The sequence below is a fragment of the Sorex araneus genome, chromosome 1, assembly GCF_027595985.1.
Source record: "Sorex araneus isolate mSorAra2 chromosome 1, mSorAra2.pri, whole genome shotgun sequence".
In the NCBI taxonomy this organism is placed as follows: Eukaryota; Metazoa; Chordata; class Mammalia; order Eulipotyphla; family Soricidae; genus Sorex; species Sorex araneus.
Window position 1 is genome coordinate 8,927,381 of NC_073302.1, and position 19,848 is coordinate 8,947,228.

At 43.4% G+C, this 19,848-nt stretch overlaps 1 protein-coding gene across 8 annotated transcripts in view; it reads left to right on the forward strand.

The window, feature by feature from the left end:
- Window positions 1-19,848, forward strand: part of STRBP (spermatid perinuclear RNA binding protein) — a 147,738-nt gene that overhangs the window by 19,632 nt on the left and 108,258 nt on the right. For 7 of the 8 annotated variants that reach the window (XM_055123733.1, XM_055123740.1, XM_055123735.1 and 4 more), the window contains one exon: window positions 7,254-7,335. The exons of the other annotated variant lie outside the window; for it this stretch is intronic. The gene's annotated coding sequence lies outside the window, so the exon portion shown is untranslated. The remainder of the gene's footprint in view (window positions 1-7,253; window positions 7,336-19,848) is intronic. 8 annotated transcript variants of the gene reach the window in all.

Consider the following 19,848-nt stretch of genomic DNA (forward strand, 5'->3'; position numbering starts at 1 on the left):
ACTTTGTAGACTCGAGGCCCAAGCTGCTACTGAGCTGCCTTGCCCATCTACTCATTTTAGATTTTTTCAAAATGAAAGAATTTAAAGTGGAGGAATTTTTGGTAGGTTGATTTTCAGCCATTCTTCTGAAAGAATGCTGTGGAAGCATTATCATTTTTCTACTGTGTTTTGAGTGAACATGACTTGTTTATAGGCAATGGGGTCATATGCTTTGTTGTGCTGGGTTTTGGTTGAAAAGTATGTTATTATGTAAAAGATAGCTTCCTCACTCCCTTGGACAGATTTTAAGATTATGTGAGCATGAGAAGAATGTAAGGTTCTTGTTATATTCAGTCATTTTAAATGTCCTAAGTTTAAGTGTATTGATAATTGTCCAAAGAAATATAGATTTTTAACATGACCTCTTGTGACTTTTGTCAATATCTAAACAGGTGCTTCTGTAAGTGGCTTTCAGGCTTTTAAAAACTTTTATTTAAAAACTTAAAAATGGGGGCTGGGGAGCTAGTACAGAGGCTCAGGTGCTCTCTTGTGTGTGGCCAGCCCTGGTTCGATCCTTGGCACCAAGGACAGTCCCCTGAGTCCTGCCAGGGATGACCCCTAAGTGCTGTTGGGTGTGGCCCAAAACCCAAGAACCATAAAAACATACTTTTAAAAATCCCCTTGTAGAGGGCCCAGGCACGTGCTTAAGTAGTTTAGCACGTTCCTCACGTGTGTGAGCCATGCTTTGATCCCCAGTACTCATGATTCCCTGGGTCCTGCTGGGCGTGGCCCCCACAGCCATGGAGAAAAAAGTGTCTTTGTCGCTTGACTTAAGTCTAAGAACTAGCAGAGAACATACAGGTTTTGGAGTTAGCATTGTTTTCATAGTCTTTCTCTGTCACTTGCTAGCTGTAAACCTTTTCACCTTTTAAGACAAATATTTTGGTCAGGGACTTGGTCTCCCTTGCAGTGTGGGTTCAGTGTCCACGGTGTTAGTGTCCTGTGCGTGCTGAGTGTGATCCGGGCACTGCTGTTGGAGCCGATGGCTTTGCTGTCTTCTGCTCTCTGGTGCTGTAGAGTGATTTTTGGCCTCGTCACTGCATATCCCAATAAAGACTCCTGGGTAGTGCTGGGTCAGTCTGACCTCAGAACAGCAAGTGTGTGAGCACTGAAGTGACCCCTGGCAGTAGGCACATGCCTGACTTCTGGGCCTGAACTGAGCACTGTGACTAAGTGTGCGAGCACTGCCCCCCAATGGGCAGCCCCCAGCAAGCTCGGCAGGTGTGCCCCCCTGATTACCGCAGCAATAATGGTGTAAAGATACTTATTAAAAAATGCTATAGAATTAGGGGCAGAGAAGTGTAGTGGTTTAGAGCACTTGCCTTGCATTCTGGCAAACCGGGTTCAAATCTTGGCACCACGTATAGTCCTCTGACCACTGTTAGGGCTCATTCCTGAGCACAGAGCCAGGAATAACCTCTGAGCACTGATGGGTCTGGCAGCCCCCACTAAATGGGGGCTTAACATAGCTTCATGGTAGGTTAGATGCTTCCGAAGTTTTAGCACACGTCTGACTAGTACATCGTGCTCAAATTACAAGTATTAGAGGAAGAAGATGAAAATTTCATGCTTCATCTGGTCCTGTAGATTTATCCTGGAATCAGTAATATTTTTTAATGGAGAGAGAGAGAGAGAGAGAGAGAGAGTGTGTGTGTGTGTGTGTGTGTGTGTGTGTGTAAGTGCATGTGTCATTTTCCACTATTTTCCTGTAGCCTGCCCTCTTCTCAGAAATGCTTGGCAAATATTTCCATTGATTATTGTATAACTTACTCAAAGAATAGATGGTGCAGATATGCTTCTTATATAAGTTCCCGCCAGTGTTCCTTCACTTAGATGTTTCTGTGTTGCATGCGCCCAGGTTCTTGCCATCTTCAGAGTCTTTGGCCTGATGCCCAAACATATGTCAAAGGAGGAAGCTTTGGCTGCATGGAGTGAAAGAAATACACAATGTCTGCTTGGTGCTTAGGGTTTATTATGATTGTTAAAGCCTGAAAAGCGATATCCTAGTCTATTAATTTTACTCATTATTTTTCAGTACTGGAGCGATAGCACAGCGGGTAGGGTGTTTGCCTTGCACGTGGCTACCTGGGTTCAATTCCTCTGTCCCTCTCGGAGAACCCGGCAAGCTACCGAGAGTATCCCGCCCATAAGGCAGAGCCTGGCAAGCTACCTATGGCGTATTTTATATGCCAAAAATAGTAACAAGAAGTCTCACAATGGAGACGTTACTGGTGCCCGCTCGAGCAAATCGATGAACAACAGGACAACAGTGCTACAAGGCTACATTAGTTTTTCCATTACTTATATTCTTTCTCTTCAGAAAAGCACATGAAAGGTTATTTACTCTAAAAGTGGTGTGCTGAGTCTCAACTCAAGAAGTGTACTTTGGAACAATTTGGAGCTCAGCTATGCCAGTGTTCTTGTGTGAGAAAATTTGGCTGAGAGAAGCTGTAACTTGGTCAAGGCCAGGGAGAATAAGTCACAGGTCAGATTATGAAGTAGTCTGGTAGAGTGGAGAAAGGCCTGGACTTTGGAGCCAGCATAGGTCTGATTGTGAGCCCTGATTTCATGTTATTAACTGTGACCTTTGGCAGGTACACCTGATTCTCTTTCTTGCTCTGTAAGATTTGCTTTGCTGGCTTGTACTATGATGTAATGTCAGTAATGCACAATGCCCAGCTTATGGTACGGGTGTAATAAGTGCTGTCTCATACTGTACTTCTTGGTTACTTAAGACAGGTCATAAGGCAAAGTGACTTTTGCCACACTTGGTTGTTCTCAGGGCTTACTCCTGGCTCTGCCTTCAGTTACATTTCTGGTGGGGCTTGGGGGACCATATGGGTTTTGGAGGATCAAACCCGGTTGGTGTGTATAAGGCAGGCATCCTACCTGCTGTACACTCCAGCCCCCCTAAGTGACTATTCTTTATGAAATTGGAATTAAGGAGAATGGTTGATTTATTATTATTTTTTTTTTGGGGGGGGGAAGGTGTCACATCCTTTAACTGAAAATCTAAGCTGCTGTTGAATACCGTGTTGGCATTTCCCAGGGAGACTGGATAGAGAACTTTAGGAATACTAAAATCAGGCCAGGCACAGCTATACTCTGGGGCTCCTCCTGGCTCTGTGCTTGGGGAGGTCTCCTTGAGGTCCTGAGGGGACATATGGTATTGGAGATGGCACCCTGACCTCCTGCTTGCATACGTTGCATTTCTGCCCACTCAGCTCTCTGTGGCCCCTATAAATATGTATTGGAAGATTTTAGGTGTTCTCCTTGCTTTTAGAGATAGTCTCTCAGCAGTGCTTGGGAACCCTGAGTCACTCCGGCAGATTCTTAGTCTGGCGCTGTGGGCCTGGGGCTTTGATGTGGGGGCCTGTGGTGAGTTGCTGTTGGGGGCCACATTGGCCCCCTGGCAGGGCTCAGGGCTGCTGGGGCTGTATCAGGTGGTGCCATGGAATGAACTTGGGGTCTTAAGCTGCAAGGTGTTAACTTCACACTATCTCCCTATTAAAAATAACACTGAATCAAAAAAAAAAAATGGAATTACTTCATTTGTCTAGGATTCCTTTTTTCCCGTGGCTAAGCCTTGAGTTGTTCCAGATTCTTCCAGAACTTAATTTTTATGTAATTGTAAATTCTCTCATATATTATAAATGTTGGATGACTATTTAAAAAAAAATGAGTTGTAGGGGTGGGAGTTATAGTACAGCAGGCGGGGTGCTTGTCTTGCACACAGCCCACCCAGATTTAATTTCCTGTCACCCCATATTGTTCCACGAATGATCCCCGAGCAGGAGTGATACCTGAGCCGAGAGCCAGGAGTAAGCCCTGAGTATCACCTGGTGTAGCCCCCAAACCAAAACCAAAACCAAAAGAATTGTATGTATTTTAAGTATACAACATGATATTTTGATATATATTTAGTAACGGTTAGTACAGTTGAATTATAATGAACATGTCTATGCATAGTTACTCCTCCCCTCCCCCTGGGGTGAGAGTATTTGAAATATACTCTTAGTAAGTTGAAGTGTTCAATGTAGTATTTGTTCATTTAAACTATTATTATGCTGTGCAGTAGATATCTAGACTTATCTTGTATGATTGCGACTTTTTGTGTGTTTTTGTTTTTGGGTCACACCTGGTAGAGCTCGGGTAGCTCCAGGCTCTACAGACTTAGGAATTAGTTCAGGAGGGGCACAGAGGACCATGTGGGATGCTGGAAATTGAATCTGGGTTTGCCATGTGCAAGGTATGTGCCCTACCCACTGTACTGTTTTTCCCGCCCACATGATTGCAGTTTCTTAAAAAATTTTTCCGTCTGGGGGACCCCAGATCATGGGGTAATCAGATTGCCTCTGTGCTCTCCCAGAGAGTTCCTGCTTGCCCTGGGCGTATTCTCAGCCACAGAGCTTTCTTCCGGGCCTTTGTTTCTCTGCCAGCACCACTCTTTGCAGTGTTAGGAGCGCCTCAGTGTTTGTGAAGGGCACCTGGGTCTGGACTCAGTCTCATGCAGGCCAGGCAGCACTTAAATCGATTAAACCATTTTCCAGGTTTCTGTTACTTCAACTTTTTACCCTTTGATTGACATCTGTTTCTCCTACTTTCCACAACTCATTTTTTTAGAAAAGTAAAAACTAAGTTCTAAAAATAATTTAGTGATGCCTATTTATGTATTTAGTCTGTTGTGTTGTGGTTTTTGTTTTTTTTTTTTTTTCTTTTGGGTCACACTGGGTTACTCCTGCACAGGGGTTACTCCTGGCTCTGCACTCAGGAATCGCTCCTGGCGGTGCTCAGGGGTCCCTATGGGATGCTGGGAATTGAACCCGGGTCAGCTGCATGCAAGGCAAATGTCCTACCCGCTGTGCTATTGCTCCAGCCCCGTGATGTGTTCTAAGAGACGAAAATTTGACTCTGTAGATTTGAAGTTGGGAAAGGAAGAAGTGTTTTAAGAGTGTTTTCACTTAATTGTGTGTTTTTCTTTGGTAAGATACCTAAACTTGACAGACTTATTTTCTTTTTAGTTTTGTGCAGCCAAGTGCTTACACTATCTGGCTCCCTGGCCCTGATCTTTATGTATTATTTTTTGTGTGGGGGGTGGGGGCATGACCACCAATGCTCGGGACTTACCTTTGGCCCTGCACTCAGGAATCACTGCTACTGGGCTTGGAAGACCTTATGGGGTACCTGGTATTGAACCTGGGTCAGCCACTCTGCTCACTGGACTCTCTCCGGCCCTAGATAAACATAACACCTATTACAATAAAGTACCCGCTGGTCTGTATTATTTTGAATGGATCCATTATTGATCCTGATGTTATACATTGTGCATTGTTTGTTGGGAAAGTACTCACTAAATTATTCAGTTTTGTTATTTTATTGTTATTTGTTAGAATATTATTACTATGGGTGTGGGGTTGTGTCTGACTGGGTGGTACTCCAGGACTGCTTCCTGCTCTGTGCTCTGGTGGTGCTTGGCTGACTGTGCCATGCGGGGGATTGAATCTCCTACCAGACAGATGCCCACAACTCCGGACTATCTCTCGGGCCCTGGCATTCCCCCTTCCTTTCCCTCTGTTGTGGCTGAGACCGGCCGCACGTGCTTGCATAATTGGTTGTGTTGCTCCCTGGGTGCTGCTTGCTTGGTTGCAGTACTCAGATACTTTAGTTGTGACGTCACTGGTGTGGCACACTTTAATTTGGTCCTTACACCTGACCTTCCAGGGGTTCCGCTCAGATATATGTGGTGTGTTCTGGTGTGTAGTGCAAGTTGAGGCTGTTGGGCGGCGCATGCCTGCTGCGCGGCCTGTATATTGCTTGTCGCCGAGCTCCCTGGGCTGCACCCTGTAGTTGCAGTGCCTGGAACATCTGGCCGTGCCCCGGAGCTCACACACTCTGCTTTGCTGAGAGTCCTCGACAGCAGCCCCCCAGCACCGTTTTTTGGCGCATGTCATGGCACCAGGGAAGAACACATGACCTCATACTTGCAAGACAGGCGCTTTCATTAAAATATTTTTTTAATTAAAAATTTAATTCACTGAGGTATTCTTATTTGCAATAGTATTAATCTTGGTCCTTTAGGCACCTGGTATTACTGTACACAGCCACCACCAGTGTGCCCAGACCCCTCTCCTGCTGTCCTTAGGACCCTTCTCATCCACGTCCCCTGCTCTTGTCTCCTGCCCTCCCCTTGGTTGGGTGCCTCAGTTCTGCTGGTGTTGCCTTAGGGCTTGTTTTCATTCATCATTGTCTATTTCCTTGCTTTGTTTTTTATATTCTGCATCAGTGAGATCATCTGGTATTTGTCTTTCTCTTTCTAATTTATTGCACTTAGCATGGCATCTTCCAGTTCCACTGAAGTTGTAGTGCAATGCAAGATTTCATCTTATAACTGAGTAGTAGTGTTCCATTGAGTATATATATCACAGTTAATTTATCCATCATCTCTTGTCAGATACTTGGATTGCTTTCAGATCTTGGCTATTGTAAATAGTGCTGCAGTGAACATACATGTGCAGTATCTTTTTGTATTTGTGTTTTTGGAATCGATGTAGGAATAGAATTACTGGTCTTACGGAAGTTCTCTTTTTACTCTTTTTTTTTTTTCATTTTCTTTTTTTGGAGTGGAACCTCTCACGTGGTACTCAGGAAGTGCAGAAAGAGCTGCTGGTGCTAACAACCAGCCTAGCTGGAGGCCCAGTGCAGATGCTTCTCGGGCCCCCTGGTGCCAGAGACCACTAGAACTGCCCTGGTGGTGCTTGGGGGGCCTCCTGAGCATTGTTCCCGGCTTTGTTCGGGCCATGTGGTGATGGGGATCCAGCGGGGGCCAGACACATACCAGGCCTACATTCTTAACTGCGGTGCCCCCATCGTCACTTTCAGAAGTCTTCATCCTCTTTTCCTTGAGGCTGAACCAGGCAAAGTGTTTGTTCTGTTTTCACTGAATCCTATGGCAGTCACTGTCAGCTGTTGAAATGTTCCTTGGGCCCAGGTCACTGAAATGTGCTTGACTTCTAAATTTAACACTTTTCATTATATAATACCTCCACATATTATATACAGCTTCTGGAAAATTCAGCACTGGTGAGAGAGTAAGAATGAAAAAGGCACACACGATACTTGTGTACTGTTAAGAAAATACTTTTGGCCTTGTAAGTTCCTAAAAGGACCTATGAAAATTTAAGAATTTTTCTTTTTTTTTTTTTTTATGATTCCAGGAGTTGAACCCAGGGCCACTGAGCTACTTCCCTCATCCAGAAAGGGTCTTGAAGACTTCCAGCCGACCTGCACTTCAAATTGGTAAGCAAAGTGTGAGCAGGTTCCATTCTGTGCTTTAATAATGAATTCAGGAAACTGTCATAGAATTAGTATGCAGGGTTTTGTCTTAAGAATCCATCTTCTTAAAAAAAAAAAAAGAATCCATCTTCTTTCTTGAAAGACAAGACGGTCAGTGTCGGCCCCCTTCCCTTCTGCGGGGGATGCTGTGATGATGGGATGAACACAAGTTTGGTTGTAGTGCTTGCGGGAACTTGCTTGATAAGTTTCACTGCTTGCTGGGGCTGTGTTCACACACGCTCTGGTTGTGGTGCTCACTGGGGGTCGCTGTAGTATTCCAGTATGTTCTCACGAGGGCTTGGACTCTCTGCAGTTTTCTTTAGTAACACTGTCATCCCATTGTTTATCGATTTGCTCAAGCCGGCACCAGTAATGTCTCCATTCTTCCCAGCCCTGAGATTTTAGCAACCTCTCCTTACTCGTCCTTCCAAATGGGAATGAGATCCATTATTGTTACTGTATTTGGCATATCAGTTATGCCATGGGGAGCTTGCCAGGCTCTGCTGAGTGGGCGGGATACGATACTCTTGGTATCTTGCTGGACTCTCAGAGAGGGACAGAGAATGTACATAAGAGAATACAAATGCAAGCAAGTATGTTAAAACCAAACACATGTGTGCTGCTTTAGGTATATCAGTGGGCTAGACTATAAGAGGTCTTGAGGCCGCGCGCTTCCGGGAGTTTTGTTTTATATAGTCTCTGGATCTTGGCGGTTGGTGGGATTACATGGCGTCTGGGGCAGTTTCTGGGATTACCCTTTCTCCCTCCAAACACCACTCAAGGTTTTAAAACTGTTCAAACATGATGGCTGCTTAGTACCTGTATTGCAAACCATAACATCCAAAGGGAGAGAGAAAGAGGGAATGCCCTGCCACAGAGGCGGGGGGGGGGGGGGCATGGGGGGCGGGGGGCGGGTGGTGGGAGGGATACTGGGAACTTTGGTGGTGGAGAATGGGCACGGGTGGAGGCAGCATGTATGACTGAAACACAATCATGAAAGTTTGTAAGTCTCTGTCTGAAGGACATCTGAAGGACATCTCTGTCTGAAGGACAGAGATTAGTGTTCTTTAGTATGTTGAAAATTGTTTCCAGTACATGGGTGGTCAGCCACAGACAGCAAGGCTGCCAGGATTGTCCGAAGCACATGTGACAGCTCCAGGAATCACCTTTGTGCCTTTCTGATTGCTGGGCAAGGGGCTTTCGCCACTGAACTATCTCTTTGCCCTCAAGTGGCGTAATTTTGAATTGCAGTGAATTGGTCATTGAGCATGCGTGCATTTTATTGGCAAGTTATTTTAAGATACTTCTGAAGATAGTATTATGAAATAAGAATTCTCTTCTTTAGTAATTTATAGTTCCACTAGAGATGCAGGACATATAGGACTTTGTGAGGAGATAGTACATTGTTCTTTGAAACCAGTGTGAGTGAGATACAGTGCTGGGTAGAATGAACTTGATCTAGGTGAAGGACAGAGGAGGCCATTGTCTTTACAAGGAAAGAGAACAGTGCTTAGATGGTTATGTTGTTATGTTAGACTGGAAAATCCACATAGAATAATTCGGCTCTAACTTGCAAAATAAGTTGTTTTAATTTTAATTCTCACATTGTAACCTGAGATTGCACAGTTCACTGCATACGTTCCATAGTACAGGTTTATTGTCCTGGCTCTGTAAACTAAATGCGAGTGGGCAGAGAGTGCAGCGGGTAGGGTGCTTGCCTGCATGCAGCTGACTTTATTTCGATCCCCATTACCTCATATGTGGTCTCTTGAGTCCACTTGGAGTGATTCCTGAGTGCAGAGCCAAGACTAATCCCTGAGCACTGGGGCGTGTCCCCCCCCAGACCCCCCATAAAAAAAGTGTTCACTGTAATATGGGTAGGCTTAGTCATTACACATCTATAAAAATATCATCATTATTTGATAGATGAAAACACAAGACTTAGATTACCAATATTATATAGATTGCTCTCAGTAAGTTTCAAATATATAAATAATGCAGTATTAACTATGATTACCATACTGTACATTTCTGTGATTTATTGTTCTACTATTGTTTTTGAAATTTGAGGTGGTATGTTCATAGTAGTACCTAAGTAATTCTTTTTCCAATGACTTGTTCTATAAATGGGCACTACTTGCAGTGTTTTGGAATGGAGCTGGAGAGGGCACCTGGGTCCCCCCATGTAAGCTGCGTGACCTGCTGCTGAGCCACATACCCGGCCCTGTTTGTACCTTTTGACCATCTTTCTTCATTTTCCATCCCACCCATCACTACTCTCACTTTGCCTGCCAGTACTAGTCTTTCTTGTATCAATGAAGATTTTTATTTTATTTTATTTTTTTAGATTCAATATCAAATGTAAATCGGATCATTTGGTATTTAGTCTTTAATTTGGGTTCTTTTTTACCCTCCCCTTGGGCTGTGGCAGGGGTTGAAACCAGGTCCCATGCATGCATGCAAGGCCTGTGCTTTACCATTGAGCTCCATCCTGGCTCTCTTATCTTTATTTCACTTTACTTTTTACTTCTCTCTTTTTAACCAGATGCTGAGTCCTGCCTCTTTGATACAGTGTTTCCGTTTCATAAGTAAGAGTGAGGGGGGGGGGAGGGGTAGGTGTCACAGGAGTTAATGTATTTGGCTTGCTAGTAGCCAACCCTGTTTGATCCCCTGCACTGCATATGGTCCCCCAGTGCCACTTAAGAGTTACCCCTGAGCACAGAGCCAGGAGTTTCCCCCCTCTGCCCCCGCCCCCAGGAAAAAGGTCAGGATTGACTTGAGGTGTTTTCTGGCTCAGATGTTATATAACTGGAATTTGAATTCTTTGGTCAGTCTGCCTCCAAAATGTCAGCTTCTCCTTGTGCATTTGGGCAGCGAGTCTAAGGAATACTTTAAGGTTGACGTTAGATTATGCTGCTTTCAAAAGGTAGCTTTTTGGGGAGGTATTTAATTACTCTTTTTGTTATTATTTGGATTCCAAATTTCACTATTTTTATTATTACTGAGGTACTGAATCATTTGAAATAATGATAAAATAGCCAATACGTATGTAGTAATGATGTGGTCAGATAGCTGTAAAATCTTCCACTTTTTCCTCCAGAGTGGTATTTTACTACAGTGTTTGGGAATAGTTTGTGGACTTTTTGTACTTTGTTTTGGGTCAGGGAAGACTTTTATTTACTGTTTAATGCATTACTTTTTGAAGATTATGGTTATAGTCACTTTTGAAACTATTACTGCTTACAACATTTTTTTGAGGAAAAAAAATCATTCTTATTGGCTCTCAGCCAATATTTTATAAGCTATAATTTTCTTTTGACTACTGGTGGTTTCATCTCTGTAATTTGAGGTTCTTCTGAATTTGTAGAAAGATTACATATTTAAAAATGACCTTATCACCTTCATGTTTTAAGCAACATAGAACTGTCAGGTTTCGTTGTTATATTGCTCTTATTGTTTTACTTGTTATTTTCTTAGACTAAGACTTCTTTGAATTAGTAATTTATACAGCATAATTTCCCTCCTTCCCTCCAAATAAGAGTTCCAGCAGCCTAAAACCAAAACTGCTTTGGTAATATAACAAGCACAGTTGGAGGCAAAGATAGTATGAGTCTCTAGAAGTCTGCCCAGTCTTGGCTGTAGCTCTGCTACTTCTTCCCTCATTCTGTGTTGCCTGGATGTGTTGAATTATGTGGTATGTGGTTTGTTTGGGTGTGTTTAGTGTTCCTGTATGTCATTTGGTTTTCAGTCAGTTTTTTTTTTTTTTTATGTTACCACTATTGGCAGTTCACATGCACTTGAGAAAAAGCTCACTGTCCTGTACTTGTTCTCATGATTTGTGAATAAGATTTGTTAAAGACATGGGATTCTAAATCCTTCCTTCCTATTGATTTTAAGTTAAATCCTAAATGGAATATGGTAACTTTTCTGCTTGAAAGAATTTGTAAAGGCAGATAATAGTTATTTTTTTTTTAACACACACATATTTATAGAAGTTTTACAGATAAAAATGAACTTAGCTGGGCCAAAGCGATAGTACAGGGGGGAGTTAGGCTGACTAGGGTTTAGTCCCCGGCACCACATTGTAATCCCCCGAGGCCTGCCAGGAGTGGTCCCTGAGTACAGAACCAGGAGTAACCCCAGAGCACGGCTGGGTGTGGCCCCAAAACCAATAAACAACTCTCCCCTCCCCCCCAAAAAACAACAACTTACCATTAACTTCGGACTTAGACTTCACTGCCAAATGAAGATATTTAAATTTATAGTGCAGTGAAGTTTTGTTTTTCTTGAGCTAATTCTTTGTGTCTTTTGTTTCTGGAAGATGAGTGAATTCTGGGTTAATGATTACATTTATTGAAATTATTTCATTTATCAGTGGAAAAGATTTTGGCAAATTAATGACCAGAACTTTCTATTTCTTAATGTGGTATGTTAATATGGTTTTTGAAATGAGTCTCAGAGTATTTTTATTCTTGATTGCACATTATCTCGTACTTAAAAAAACAAAAACCAAAAAACACCTGGTTTAAAAATGCCTAATGTCACACTGAGAGACCCCTCACTGGGTTGTTTAGGATGTGGCCTATGCATCAGAATTTTCTTTTAGTGGAGGGCAGTGCCAGAATTTGCACACAAACATGTGAGGCATGTATACTAGACCAGTGGGCCACACCCCAGCACCAAGACTTGTTTTTAGGCCACATCCTGTAGTGCTCAGGGGCTATTCCTGGCTCTTTGCTTAGAAATCACTTTTTTTTTTTTTTTGGTTTTTGGGTCACACCTGGCGACGCACAGGGGTTATTCCTGGCTCTGCACTCAGGAATTATTCCTGGCGGTGCTCAGGGGACCATATGGGATGCTGGGATTTGAACCCGGGTCGGCAGGGTGCGCCCTACCCGCTATGCTATCACTCCAGCCCTTAGAGATCACTCTTGACTGGGCACGGGGACCATATGTGGCATTTGAACTGGGGTTGTCTGTGTGCAATGTGAGTACCTTCACACCTGTACTTCTCTGTGGCCCTATAGATTTTTACAAGTGATTTTCATGTGCATTCTGAGACTGAGAGTTCAGCTCCTTCACAGGCAAGCATTTCATTTTAGAAACATCCTTACCTTTGATTTTTTTGAGATTGACTCTCTTGTAAGAAATAATATATTCAGCTTATTGACTCTCTTGTAAGAAATAATATATTCACCCGTAAGCCAGGTACATAAGTCACTTTAGGATTGTTCTAGAAATAGAATTATGTGATAGGTAAACCTTTTCTGTTTTATTTTTTCCCATTTACTATAATTCTCATTGAGTATCGTCCAACTTGTTGAGTATCATCAGTATTTTATTCCTTTTTTAAAAGCTAAATCTCAGAGGATTTGGTAAGGAAAAGAAGCTGTGTTCTGTGATTGGTAGGTTTAATTCAGTTTAATTCTGAAAGATGTTTTATTAATTTTATCGTTTATTTTTTGGTTTTGGGCCCCACCTGGTGGTACTCAGGCGGTGATTACTCCTGGTGGGCTCTGGGGACCATATGGGATGCTAGGGATGGAACCTGAGCCTGCCATGTACAGGTAAGTGCCCTACCCACTGTACTATTGCTTCAGCCCCGGAGGGATTTTAATGTTTCTATTTTTGGCTCTTATCAGTAAAGCAGATACGAACATTTGTATACAGAGTCTGCCAGGAGCGATTCCTGTGTGTAGAGCCAGTAGTGCGCTCTGAGCACCACCAGGTGTGGCCCAGCACCCCACCCCCTAAAAAAGGAGAAAGTCTCAATTATATTTAATTTTGTTTTTTTCTTTTTCGAAGATGTCTTTTGTGATGACTGGAAGTCTCACACATTTGGTTATAGTATATACACACTTAGTTGTAGTACTCACCAGAGGTTACACACTTTTTATTCTTTTACTTTCTGCTTCCATCTGGTGGTGCTCTGGACCAACTCCTGCCTCTTTTTGCTCAGGGGATGCTCCTGGTGCTACAGAGGGTGCCCGGTGGTACTGGGGATCAAACCTGACCTTCTTGTGTGTAATCAGTTTGCTGAGTTATCTCCTGGGCCATGCATGCTTAGTTGCAGTGCTTGTACACGCCAAGTTGTGGTATGCCAGAGACCTCAGATTCTGCTGGGCTCTAGGTGGTCCCAAATGACAGAGAGTGCCTCCAAAGGCACTTTGTACTTGCCACATGGGGTGCTGGGAATTAAACTCATGGCCTTTATGTGCTCGACCCCTGAGCTATCTGCTGTCTTCTGAAGACTGTGTAATCTATAAAGCAGTTTTAGGTTCACAGAAAGTTGAGCAGATAATAAAGAATTCTCATATGGAACTTACGTCTTCATTGGTCTCTCCTTTTATTAACATCTTGTATTAGATAAAGTTGTGACGAGTGGACAAATAAAAATATATTATTAATATCTTAAATTCATGGTTCTTATTGTTTTTTTTTGTACTGTACATTCTATGGGTTTTGATAAATATATATGTATTCACCATTACAGTATCATGGAGAATAGTTTAATTGCCCTAAAAATCCCCTGTGCTCTTCATTCTTCCTCTGCCCATCCTCTGGCAGTCACTGATTTTTTACTTTCTTCATATGTTTTTCCAGAGTTATGTATGTAAAAATCATACGTATTATGTCATTTCAGACTGCTGCTTTCATTTAGCAATATGCAATTTAGGTTCCTACATGACCTTTGGTACTTTAATAGCACATTTTTAAAAAAAATTTTTATTAGTTTATTTTTAATTAGAGAGTCATCGTGAGGGTACAGTTACAGATCCATACATCTTTGTGTTCATGCTTCCCCCATACAAAGTTCAATAACCCATCCCTTCACCAGTGCCCATTCTCCACCACCCGTAAACCCAACATCCCTCCCCCCCTCCCCAGTCCCGTCTCCCCCCACCCCACCCTGCCACTATGGCAGGGAATTCCCTTCTGTTCTCTCTCTCTGATTAGGTGTTGTGGTTTGCAATAGAGGTGTTGAGTGGCCATTGTGTTCAGTCTCTAGTCTGTATTCCGCCCGCCTCACCCTTCCCCCACATGACCTCCAACCACATTTTACTTGGTGGTCCCTTCCCTGAGTTACCCAGAATGAGAGACCAGCCTCCAAGCCATGGAAACAATCTCCTGGTACTTATTTCTACTATTCTTGGGCGTTAGTCTTATAGTCTATTATTCTATATTCCACAGATGAGTGCAATCTTTCTATGTCTGTCTCTCTCTTTCTGACTCATTTCACTTAGCATGATACTTTCCATGTTGATCCACTTATATGCAAATGTCATGACCTCATTTTTTCTAACAGCTGCATAGTATTCCATTGTATAGATGTACCAGAGTTTCTTCAACCAGTCATCTGTTCTAGGGCACTCGGGTTTTTTCCAGATTCTGGCTATTGTAAACAGTGCTGCGGTGAACATATAAGTGCATATGTCACTTCGACTATACTTTTTGGCTTTTCTGGGATATATTCCCAGCAGTGGTATTGCTGGGTCAAATGGGAGCTCAACGTCTAGCTTTTTGAGAATCGTCCATACTGTTTTCCAAAAGGGCTGAACTAGCCGGCATTCCCACCAGCAGTGTAGAAGGGTCCCTTTCTCCCCACATCCTCTCCAACAGTGGTTGAATAGCACATTTTTTTTCCTGAGTAATATTCCACTATGTATGGATATACTGCGGTTTGTTTACTTTTATACTTTTTTTTTTTCTTCTTTTTTGGGTCACACCCGTCAATGCACAGCGGTTACCTCCTGGCTCTGCACTCAGGAGTTACTCCTGGCAGTGCTCAGGGGACCATATGGGATGCTGGGAATCGAACCCAGGTCGGCTGCGTGCAAGGCAAACGCCCTACCCGCTGTGCTATTGGTCCAGCCCCACTTTTTTACTTTTTTTTTTTTTTTTGCTTTTTTTTTTTTTTTGGGTCACACCCAGCGATGCTCAGGGGTTACTCCTGGCTTTGCACTCAGGAATTACTCCTGGCAGTGCTTGGGGGACCATATGGGATGCCGGGGATCGAACCCGGGTCGGCCGCGTGCAAGGCAAACGCCCTACCCGCTGTGCTATCACTCCGGCCCCCACTTTTTTACTTTTTAAAGGATTTCTTGATTGCTTCCAGTTTTGGAAAATTATGAATCAAGCTGCTATAAACATTTGTGTATAGGTTTTAGTTGTGGAAGTCGATATGGAGGTCTCGTTCTGTTCAGCAGGGAGAACCCTTTGTAGGGTGAAGCCGAAAGAACAGACGCAGAGCCCGGATGAGGGAGAAAAGGCATTTATTCTATGGCAGTTACAGTATTTATACCTCCCTGTTGGGAGGAGGTGGTGCCAGGACCCCCAACAGAAATGCAGGGTGTGGCACGGGATTTAGCTAGTAATAAACAAATGCTGATAGGATAAGATCAGTAAGATTAGGAGTGGCAACCTTTGCTAGGTGTGGCATGGGGTTAGCTAGTGATTAAACAAATAGTGACAGGATAAGATCAGTAAGGTAAAATGGCTCCCTACATTTAGTGTGGACGTGGTTTGCTCATTTGGCTAAATACCCATAAGTTCATTCATTTCCTGAATTGTTTGGCTAAGACTGCACTTTAGATTTGTGAGAAACTGTAACACTGCTTTCTTTCTCTCTCTCTCTTTTTATTAAAGCATGTGTTTGTTTATTTACAATATTGTTTGGTTTGCAGTTCTGCTAATGATAGTTTCAGACAATGTTCCAGTACCGCTCCCACCACTGCAGTGTTCCAAAACCCTTTCCCCGTTCCCCCCCACTCTCCATAAGATCAATTCTGCATGTCAGCTCTCAGACATATTAAGAAGACTCATTTTGCATTTCCACCAGCGATGAAAAAAGTCATTGAGATTGATGTGTAGTTACATTTCTTTCTGATTTTATTTGTGCTTCTCTCTGGCTCATGCTTTTGAATGTCCTTTCAGTTGCTTATTTATTTGAATCTAAATGTCATTTTCAGGAAAATGTTTGTCTGGGTCTTGTCCATTTTCTAACTGAAGTATTTGTTTTTTGCTTTTGCGTTTTGAGAGTTCTTTATATATTCTAAGTTTGCAGCCCTCATGATATGTGTGAGGCTCTCAGATTTTTACTTATCTTTTTAATGTACCTGGCTTGTTCTTAGAACAAAGGTTTTTAATTTTGATGAGGTACAGTTTATCAGGACTGGAGCGGGTAGGGTGTTTGCCTTGCATGAGGCTGACCCGGGTTCGATTCCTCCGTCCCTCTCAAAATAGATTGATATTAAAATAGGAGAGTGAGAGGGCAGTTACTTCCTTGGGTGATCCAGGAGGCCTCTAAAGAGATCTCCCTTGTGGTTAGAGCTGAATGGGAAAGTTTGGCCTCGGAAGCAAAGGGAGAAGACTGTTTGATCAGAGGGAACAGATCGTGCCTTGCAGGGACACAGTATGTCGGAGGAACCGAGTGAACAGATCACAGTTCATGGAGTGTCCTTGACCTTTCAGAGTTCTGGAAATGAATGCGAGGCTACTCAGAAGGTAGTGTGGGAACGGAGGACTGGAGCCTTGGACGCTCGGGGCGTGAGGCTTCTCCGCCTCGTCTCTGTATTCTGTGCAGGAAAATGAAGGCTTAAGGTACTGTGATTGAAACTGAGGAGAGTTTTGTGATTTGTTGATTCTACCAGTTGTGACAAGGTGGGGGGAAATAAGAGGGAATAAATTGTAGGAGCTATTTTAGCTGTTAGAAAACAGTGATTTTTTTTTTTGTGTCTGTTTTAGTAAAATGCTATAAAATCATTTCTGTGGTTCTTAGTTTGCCTTCCTGAATTCATAGAATTGGTAACGTTGCTCTTTTCAAAAAATTCCTCATTTCAGTGTGGTGGGCAAATGCTACTTTAGAGGTTTTTTTTTTCTTTTTGGGTCACACCCGAAAAGATTCCTGGCTCTGCACTCAGGAATCACTCCTGGAGGTGCTCAGGGGACCATATGGGATGTTGGGATTAGAACCTGGGTTGGCTGCAAGCAAGGCAAATGCCCTACCCACTGTGTTATCACTCCAGCTCAGCTACTTAAGGTTTTTATTGTAACATTGATGGTTTCATCAAGAAACCAAGCATTATAAAATATAAATATAAAGCACCGCCAGGAGTAATTCCTGAGTGCAGAGCCAGGAGTAACCCCTGAGCATCACCAGGTGTGACTTAAAAAGAAAAAAAAAAATTAGGAGACATGAAGAGGTACAGAAAATGTCTCAAGTCCCCTTCACCCAGATTTCCTGACCATCATCCCTCCATATTTGTTTCCTTTCTGCTCTCTTAACTGTTTTTCATAAAAAAACATTCTAGAAATCCTATCATTTTATTAGCAAATAAAATCCAAGTGATGCTTCTGTCCCCAATTATCACACAGAAATATTGACAGTGTGGGCTGGAGCAGTAGTACAGCAGGTAGGGCATTGGCCTTGCACGCAGCTGGCCCGGGTTCGATCCACGGCATCCCATATGGGCCCCCAAGTAGCGCCAGGAGTGATTCCTAAGTACAGAGCCAGGAGTAACCCCTGAGCATTGCTGGGTGTGACCCAAAAAGCAAAAAAGAAATGTATATATATATGTATATATGTGTGTGTATATATGTATATATACACATCCATATATAGACAGTGATTTCTCAAGGAGCTGGAGTGATAGCACAGCGGGTAGGGTGTTTGCCTTACACGCAGCCGTTCTGGGTTCGATTCCTTCACCCTTCTCGGAGAGCCTGGCAAGCTACTGAGAGTATCTTGCCCGCCCAGCAGAGCCTGGCAAGCTCCCCATGGCGTATTTGATATGCCAAAAACAGTAACAAGTCTCACAATGGAGACATTACTGGTGCCTGCTCAAGCAAATCGATGAACAACGGGATGACAGTGATACAGTGATATGTATGTAAGGGATATGGGATAGAGAGTATTGCTCTATTACTCAGGGTCTATTCCTTGCTTTGTATTCAGAAGTGACCCCTGTCAGTTCCGGGGGTACCATATGTAGTGCTGGGAATTTGAATGGGGTTGGCTGCTTGCAAAGTGCGTTATCTTTCCCCCCTATCATCTGTTTATATATATCATAGATATTAAATATGCTATATATAAAACATATATCTGATAGCCTGTGGTTATTCAACAGGCTTTAGACCACCCATTTCACAGAGCAGGCCAGCATCTAGAAGTTTCGTGTTGGGGTGGGTATGAGTTACCTTTGTGGGTAGTAGGTGAGACTGGGGGAAGGGGCAACCAGAAAATAGGGTCCTCTTACTCTCCATGCCAGAGTTCCCCAAACTTATTTAGCTTACTACTCCCTTTTCAGGAAAAACCTGTTCAGCACTCCCTAGAAGGTAACTTTTGTAAAGGTAACAGAACAGCTCCCCAGTTGCATCCCAGGCTGCTCCCACCCTGCAGTATTATTTCAGTGCTCCCTGGGGGTGCTATCTCCCATTCTGGAAAACACTGCTCTCTGCTTGGAGAGCTCTGTGGGGAGTATTTGTAGAACTGCTTGCAACTTGCCAGCAGTCAGAATTAGGCTGGTAGCGCCTGATCTGTTTGTCGCTAGTAACCAGCAATCTTTATATTGATTTCACAACTAGCTCAGCTCCTTGCTGAGTGGTGGATAAAGTCTGCTCAGGGTTTTGCCCTCAGAGCCTGGTCCTGTGATAACCTTGGTAGTGTCTGTCAAGATTATCACAACGATAACACAGCGGGTAGGGCGTTTGCCTTGCATGTGGCTGACCCGGGTTCAATTCCTCCGTCCCTCTCGGAGAGCCCAGCAAGTTACTGAGAGTACGCCACCCGCACGGCAGAGCATGGCAAGCTACCCATGGCATATTCGATATGCCAAAAACAGTAACAAGTCTCACAATGGAGACATTATTGGTGCCCGCTCGAGCAAATCGATGAGCAATGGGATGACAGTGATACAGTGATAGTCTAGTGTACATGTAAAATTGGGGGAGGCAGAAAAAGTCAAAGTATAGATTTTGAGGGCCCAGAGATACAGTACAGTAGTTAGGGCGCTTCCCTTGCATGCAGTCAGCCTGACTGGGTTGGCCTCCTGACACCTCTACCCTCAACACAACCCAGACCCAGGAGTAAGCCCTGAACACAGGTGTGGACCCAAAACAAAACCCCAAAACATATTTAAAGTATAGATTAGGGGGCCTGGGGTGTGGATGTGGGGAGAGAAATAAGAGAAGGGGGGTAGAGGGAGAAAAAGAATGAGAATACAGGGGTAAAGGTACAAGTGCCATCTGTGGCACTTTTGATTCTATCGCTGGCACCACACATGATCTCCTGAGCACCTCCAGGAGTGATCCCTGTACCACTGGCTATGAACCAACCGCCCTCTCCCTGATTTTGCTTTCATCAAAAAAGAGATCAAGATTTTTATTTATTTTTTTGGTGTGTGTGCCAAGATTGAACCACAGGGCCGTGTCCATTCGAAGTATGTGCTCTTGCACTATACTTTGTCCCTGGCCTGTAGA